This window comes from Hibiscus syriacus, unplaced genomic scaffold (assembly GCF_006381635.1).
Source record: "Hibiscus syriacus cultivar Baekdansim isolate YM2019G1 unplaced genomic scaffold, ASM638163v2 tig00117056_pilon, whole genome shotgun sequence".
In the NCBI taxonomy this organism is placed as follows: domain Eukaryota; kingdom Viridiplantae; phylum Streptophyta; class Magnoliopsida; order Malvales; family Malvaceae; genus Hibiscus; species Hibiscus syriacus.
In genome coordinates, this window is record NW_024063539.1 from 7808426 (window position 1) to 7816924 (window position 8499).

General features: G+C 30.9%; 1 pseudogene; it reads left to right on the forward strand.

Moving 5' to 3' along the window:
- The first annotated feature begins 5937 nt into the window (after window positions 1–5937).
- LOC120198586 lies at window positions 5938–8006 on the forward strand (annotated as a pseudogene).
- The last annotated feature ends 493 nt before the right edge of the window (window positions 8007–8499 follow it).

The following is an 8499-nucleotide window of genomic DNA, read 5'->3' on the forward strand; positions in this document are numbered from 1 at the left end:
CACCCATAACCAGTATAATTATACCTATACAGATTATAGATGTCACCCGATTTTCTAAAACCATTTAATTTCGAAAGTGATTTAAAATTTATTTCCTTTAAAAATGGTAAATGATATTATAAAAATATCATATCATATCAATTTATCACAAACTATTAAAATATATTAATATGGAAATATAATCTGTATATGTATAATTATACGGGTTGTGGGTGTTACAATTGTATATCAATCAAATACTCTTAGTTGTCTATTTTCACGCTTTAAAGTCTATATAGAAATGATCTTTTTATACATAAGATCTCAAAAGAAAATCTATGAAGAAAGAACCTCGAAAACTTTGAAATACATGAAGAAAATGTCTCGAGAGAAAAAACTTCAAATATCCAACACCTCTCGAATAGTCAAGACTAATTATTACATAACTTTTGACAAACTTATATGATCTACCAGTATTAAATTCATCACCACATGATCGTATCCACATAGTTTGATAACCTATGAGTATTCATCATATCCCTAAGCTTGGTATCAACACTGAAAATTGTTATAAAATCTCTCGGTCGAGATTAAGAGAAAAAATGTAACCTAGATAGAACTATTTCACCCTCATTAATTTCCTTGCTACCTCATTATGGACATAGAAAATATTAATATCGACTAATAGTTATTTTTTCCTCTAATTACAATTCTCCACTTAAACTGAAAAACAATTAATATAACTATAGGGTAAAATTAGAAAAATATTATTGGTGAAAAAAGAATTAGGAAAATATGCTTATTATGAAATTATATAGGGATTCAAGGCATATATTTTAATGGATTAGGAACTTGTCACGTGGGTATGATAAGTTTGATCGATGAATTTCATAAAATATAATTTTTTAATCGAAACTTGTTATGTCTACATGATAAGTTATAATTAAAAATTATATTTTATAAAATCGTTACACTCACGTGACGAATTCTTAATCTACTATAATAAATATCTTAGATCGCTAAATAAATTTACACTGATTACATATTTTAAAATAATTTTAACGCCTGAATTATCCTGTCAAATTTACTATAATTATTGTAATCCAAGTATTCCTATTAACAATGATAAACCTAATTTAAGTACTTAAAAAATACTTGCATTCAAGTTCTTAAATATACGCTAATCTCGATATCTTAAGCCATATTTTAATTAATAATAGTTAAAATTACAATATTTTGGTAAATAATTAAACTAAAATTATTTAAATAGAAAACCGACAAGATAAAGTATAAAAGCTAAATTCAGAAAAAGTAATAAAAAAATAAAACCCAAAATGTCGAATCTTAAGCCCATCAAGCCCATAAGGCATGGGCATGAGCTAGAGCTATGTCAAGCTCATTCGCGCCGCTCTAAGATATAAATAGTAATAATATTCTAGAGCATAGACTAAATTGTAAAGGGTTTGAAATAGAATGACTGAATAGGTAATCAATGCATGTTAGTAAAGTAAGGGTGGAGGATCAATGTGGTCAAATTACGATGAAGGGTAATGGACGGTGGCTAGGAATTTACCTAGCCGTTGATAGCCATTAGTTTTTGGCTATATTAAATCCCCCACCGTTAGATTAATTTGTTGGAGGTAGCCGTTGATTGGATCAAAAATATTTAGAGCTTTTTATGTTTAATTTGAATTAGGTAGTATTACTCATATGGCGTTATTTTATTGAATTCACTCACTATTTAAAGTTATAAAAAGATTTATTGACTTATGACATTATTTTTTTAGTCTCTCGACTATTATAATTACAAAATGATCATCAAATTATTTATATATTATAATTTTGTCATTTTCTGTTAAAAAATGGATCATCTGATTTTGATGTTAATCGGTTGACTGACATATGATAAAATATGATCTCAGAACTGTTTGAGTTGTATTTTGTGGATCAACACTTCATTTACATTATGTCATCGAGCTAGTACTTGAAAGCAACTACGATGTTAGTAGACATTATTAAAATATAATTTTAACATATTTGAGTCAACAAGATAAATTCCAGATCAGAAGTCCATTAATTTTTTAATTAATAAGGATGAGTTTAGAACATATGAATAGTCAAGTGATAATTTTGTAATTTTTAATAATCGTGACTCAATAAAACAACACACTATAATCAGATAATCATTTTATAACTTTTAATAGTCGTTGACTCAACAAAACAACTCCTTGTAATCGGGATCATATGTGTACTTTACCATGTTAATTTTACCTTTGTTATGCATGTATAAGATTTGTGGTGGATTGAGGTGACTTTCAAGCAATCAAATCTCCATTTGAAGGATGATAATTTTATCACCGTATGAACCTGACATCAAGCACTTGTGTAATTGATACACCTTTATCCTCATCAAATGGTAGAATTGAGAGAGCACATTCCTCTTCAGTTGGGAACATTTTGTTGATGCATTTGAGATATTAAACAAAACAGTGGTTGAGTGGAGCCCTTGGTGTCATTTATGAAAAGATGGACACGTGAGCAAATTGAATTTTATATATTAAATATCAAAAGCAGATGTCATATCAGAGATATCTGTTTTTCTGGTAGTATGATATTGCATCAATTCTCCGACAAGCGCTTGACGTCCGACTGACACAAAACGAGCCCGGTCCCGCCATCCACGCCGTGCGTTATGCATATATGTGCCTGTGTAAGCAAAAGCCCTTTGGCTAGCACGTGAAGTTCATGCACAAGCAGGCAGTGTGCCACGTGAATTTTTGGCCAACAAGGTAGAACCCCATTGGAAAAAAAAAAAAAGTATTACTACAAAACCCTGGGGCTTCGGACATGACGGGTTTTGGAACTGCATGTTCTTTTCAATGTCGGCTTGTTCTTATTTGGATAAATGCTGTTTATATGGAAATGGCAATGCCCGATTTCTTTTCCTTTTTTCAACAAAAAAATGGAGGGAAGAATTAGCTACATACATTAGTTTGGATAATGGATAACATACACATGCATGTATAAATATGAATTTATTGAATCCATTGCGTATATTTAATGTTAAAGAGAGTGTTATTTTTCTTAAAGTTCCTAGTTAGTACAATTGTGTCGGCAGGGTATATGTTGTCAATGATTAAGAAAGATTATGAAGGCTAATAAAAAATAAATTTATTGGTATAGCAATCGAATCTATATAATATTTGAATTTAACTATTTCTAACGAAATTGTCTTTAAAATTTAAATTTAAATATCAATACATTAACTTATTTTTAATAATATAATAATAATATTTTAAGAAAATTGTTCCATACATTACTAGTATTTAAAAGAAACTCAACAAGTAAAATTTAATGGATGACATGACCTCAAGGAGTAGAGTTTAGTTTTTGGAATCTAAGATTTATGGATTAAAAATAGTAGATTTAAAGATTAAATTTTTGAAATTTTGAAATTTGACGATGTGAGATTTAGAGCATATGTCAATATTTAAACATTACACGTGAAATAAAAAAAAACATGTGAAGTAAAATATTTTTATAATATATTAGAGATAAATAATTTCGCAAGTTGGGGGCCTACCTACTTAGCCCATTCTTGGCTTCATTTAAGTAATTGGGTTTCTTTAATTATATGGTTAATTGTTTTAGCTACTAATTAGTGATATTAGAATCTTATTTTTGGATTTTTCTTATTTAAAAATATATTTATTTTTCTCAGCATAACTATTTAATTTTTAAATAAAATGTTTGAAATTAAATTATTATAAAAAAATATAAAAAAGATATATATAACATAAACAACGTGATGAATTATTAATGCACAAAAAGTTATAAAAGTTTATATAACTAATTATACATTAACACGTCAAATAAAAAATATCCACATTACCTACTAAATAGACGGAAATTGATAAATATCTAATATGTAGACATTGAAAACTCAAGTTATATCATTTTGTTTTCTAAAAAAAAATTCAATTGCAATAAATTATCACTCAATCTAATGGAATGAGACGTTAAATCTTTTAAATAAAATTAAGAGTTTTAATCTTTATATGATAAATAAAAATTAAATATAATAAGATGACATATATAATAATCCAATTAATCGAACTAAGCATGATTAATGATATTTATTAGTTGAGGATAAGATTGGATTCCATTTTATCCATCAAAACCTAATATTTGAAATAGAGATAGCTTATAAGGAACCATTAATTATGTTACATATCATTTCGTGTACACGTGGACGTAATATATATGATTGTTATTATATTTTTAAATTTAAATATATTTGAATTATGTTGGATACATTTTTTATTATATTTATATTAGCTCAGCACATATTTTTTTCTGGATTAGTCACTTAATACAAAGACTTATGAAAGTGACATAACTATAGACTGATCTAACTAAAAGCACATTTAATGGCAGACTATGTTAAAGAGAATACTTAAAAAAGATCGATCCAAATTAATCAGAATAAAGTCATAGGAATCGGAGGGGTAATAAAAAAAATCTCCGTCTCGTGTCAAGAACTGGATCACAATTTGTTTGCATGGTGTAGAAATCACATTGCACAAAATTCTTGGAGGTAGAACCCTCTGGTGAAGGCAAAACCTCTGATGAAAGACAAGCACATAATTGCAGATATGGTGACTGAACATCTTCATTGGAAAATGTCTGCAGATAAAGCATTATCAACAACAACTGAAACGATGGGAGTTTTTATGAGCTTTTTAGCCAGTGAATGGGGGAGGGAGGGACAAACCTATAAAGTCAATTGACTTTTCATTGGCCATGTAACTAAATATCTCGTTCTTTTCTTCTCTGATGACTTCTTTAGACGCGTGTTCTGTGCTTTAGCCATTAGTTCTCTTATCCAATACTACACACACACACACACACATATATATATAAAAACATGTTTCTCTGGTTTTATATATAATGGATTTATTGCTTTATCAGTATTTCTTTCAAAGTTCCCAAAAAAACCCTAGAAAAATATATTATTTTCTATGAAAAAACCTTGTTTAGTGCTTTCATTCCCTGCATTTTGATTCTTAGGTGTGTTTCTATGGAAACAATCCTTTTTCCTATATCTAAAAGAAGAAGATCAAAACTACAAAACATGATCACACACGACACCTTTCTTAGAAGAGCTCTCCCATTGTATATACATATCTAGATACACACATACATAAATATATCACCAAGATTGATCATCCGGTATCAAAGGAATATTGTTCTAAGATGCTTAGAATGCATCCCACTATATGCTGCTTTTACCTTTAATCATTAATTTCTTCAAACTCCAATTACATGAATTGCAGAAATGGCTTGCGGGCTTGTCAAGTATCTGTCAAGGGAGATTAGGTGAATACACACAAATTCAAAGCTGGTTTCTATCAGGTAATTGAAAGCTAATTCATAATCCCAACACATGAATCAGTATTAAAATATCTTACAGAATATGGAATCTGTATATAAATGGCAGTAAAAAGTTAAATGACAGTTCTGGATGACTTCGAATCCATAATTGCAGCTCTGGAAATTAGTTAAAAGGGGATAAAACTTTTTTAATTTTCTTTCAATGTTTTTTCCATGAAATAATGAAAACAACTATGTAACTGCAGACATAACCAAAACATATAAGAGGCAGAAAGGACGACATATATCATTAGGTACTATATATATGTATGTATGTATGATTTCATAAGTAACATTGACGAATGTAGAGCAACATAAATAACTTTGAAAGATCCATTTTCTTCAATTGTTTTCTGGTCTACGATTGTAAATTCATTGTATGTATTTGTGCATGTCCATGTGCTAATTGGACTATTTTCTGCAATTTCAAAAGCTTTTTAAAACACTTTACAATTCATGTAAATAGTAGTTCTTTTGATTGAGTATGAATTATACTTACTCCTTGTTCATTTGTCTGAGCAGGATTGAGAAGATATAGTGAGGGAAATGGCCAATGAACCTCCATTTTTTGAGACATACAAGGCAATCTTCCAGAGGTCTGCTGTTGAAAAGAAGAAATCCACCATTGTTGATGCCTTTGAAGAACTCGAAATCCCCCTGATCGATCTCGGTCATTTGAATCTTGGACCATTTGAGAGGCAAGAATGCATAAAAAGATGGCTCGAGCCGCTGTGGAATGGGGTTTCTTTCAAATTGTGAATCATGGAATTCCTGAGGAGCTCCTAACCAGGTTGAAGCAAGAACAAATCAAGGTATTTCAGCAGCCTTTTGACAAGAAATCTGAGGACAATTTCTTGAATTTATCAGTTCAAAGCTATCGTTGGGGGAACCCTCTTGCCACTTGCTTGAGGAACCTTTCTTGGTCAGAGGTTTTGCATATATCTCTCAATGATATTTCGAAAATGGATGAATACAATAAGCTCAGGTACTCTATTGTTTTTTAATATATATTTCTATTAATTTATCTTATACTTTCTTATCCACCATAGTTGGACTTCATTGTCTTTACATGAACATAACAAGGAACAACTTTTAGGCCATTGCCAAAACAAATAAAACAAAAAAGTAACACAGTTCAAAATCTGGTTGTTACACACATCCACAACTAGTCATTCAACTTTGAGTTTCCCAAATTTTATTTTCAATTGTACAGATTTTTGTACATTAATTCATGTAAGAACAAGCAATGAAAATTCACCATTGTTTCCCTTTTTCCTGAGCCCCCCCCCCTTGAAATTAGTATTTAAACGCTGGACATTTAGTTATGAAATCTGAACATGAAAGGTAAAAAAATGAGAGCATTTGTTTCTAATTTCTGAAAACATCTGGAAACCCTAAACTGATATTATCATGGAATAGTAGAGTACTTAATTTCAATTTGGAAGAAATACCTATTAACATATAGTTAGTTCTTGTTTGCACTTAGCTTATAACAAAATCTCATAGGACAGTAGGTTAAGTATCACAAAATCTCAGTTTAGTAAGTTTAAGTACTTGAATAGAACCATTTGATTCAGATGTTAAGAGACAGAAAGATACCTAAAGTATCATCTCCAAACCCCATATGGCCAATGTAGTACATTACACTCAGAACCTTATCTTGTCCTACATATATCTTGTACTTAGTTTGCTTGGTATGTTTGGCCTTACACTGTCACCTACCCGCAAAACATGTCGACGGCCGTACCTGTGACCACTATCGATCGCACTAGGGATCAAATGCCACCCGCTCATGGCCCCCCTTACAGCCGGCAGCCATGTCTTGGCCACCATCCTCATATACTTAATTTTGTCCTGTTAGATTAATGATATGATTATTCAAGACCCTTTTTTTGGCCAGGTCAACTATTGAAGAGTATGCAGAAAAAGCTAATGTTTTGGCACAAAGATTGGCTGAACATCTAGCAGAAAGCTTGGGTATCAAAGCGAGTTACTTCAGAGAGAACTGCTCGCTGACCTCGAGCTCTCTTCGATTGAACAGATACCCTCCGTGTCCATATTCTTCCATGATGTTTGGAATCATCCCTCACACGGATACTGATTTCCTAACCATTGTGTCACAAGACCAAGTGGGGGATTGCAGTTGAAGAGAAATGGAAGATGGGTTAGTGTTAAACCAAATCCTGAAACTCTAGTGGTTAACATCGGTGACTTTTATCAGGTGAAGATATATACTTTTTTAGTTTTTTAATGTGATTTATCAATGGAAACGGTGTTGAAATTCTAAGGTTTTAACAGGCATTGAGCAATGGGGTATACAAAAGCATAACACATCGAGTGATTGCCAACCAAGAGTGTGAAAGGTACTCAGCGGCATACTTCTACTGCCCCACATACGAAACAGTGATAGAAAGCTGCAGCAACCCAAATTTGTACAGGAAATTTAGCTTCAAAGAGTATAGAGAGCAAATCCAGAAGGATGTAAAAGCTACTGGGGACAAAGTAGGTCTTGCTCGGTTTCTTTTGTGAATTGGAAAGTTTAAATAAAATAAAAAAATATAGAAATTCGTTATTATTATTGTTCATGGGCTTGCTTTTGTAAGTTGCTGCCGTGACAGTGATGAGTCTTATAGGTTTGACACTTTCTAAAATAATTGTATTTCCAAGACTTCAAGTACTGCTAATTTGGCTGTTGTTGCTTTAACATCTTCTGCAACAAGAATATTTTAAAGCATATGCTGTTTTATAATATGGTGAAATAGATAATTATTTAGAGTTATTTTACTTGTTACCATGAATCCCATTTCTATGGTTGATTGAAGTTTCCAAGTGCCAATTATTCCATTTGTATATTAGCATTAGATTTCATGATGGAAAGCCAACAGCTATAGATAAACGAGTAGTTTAAGTGATTATTTGTTTAACTCTCACTCGAAAGCAACAATATAGTTGCAATGGAAAGAGATATTTGTTACTCCGTATATATTTTCTAATATTTTTCATCATCAATAGTGATATCGGTTTAATTGTTTCTTTTTTTATTATTATTTTATTTCTTTTCCATCCTCTTTTTTCTTCTAGTTTTGC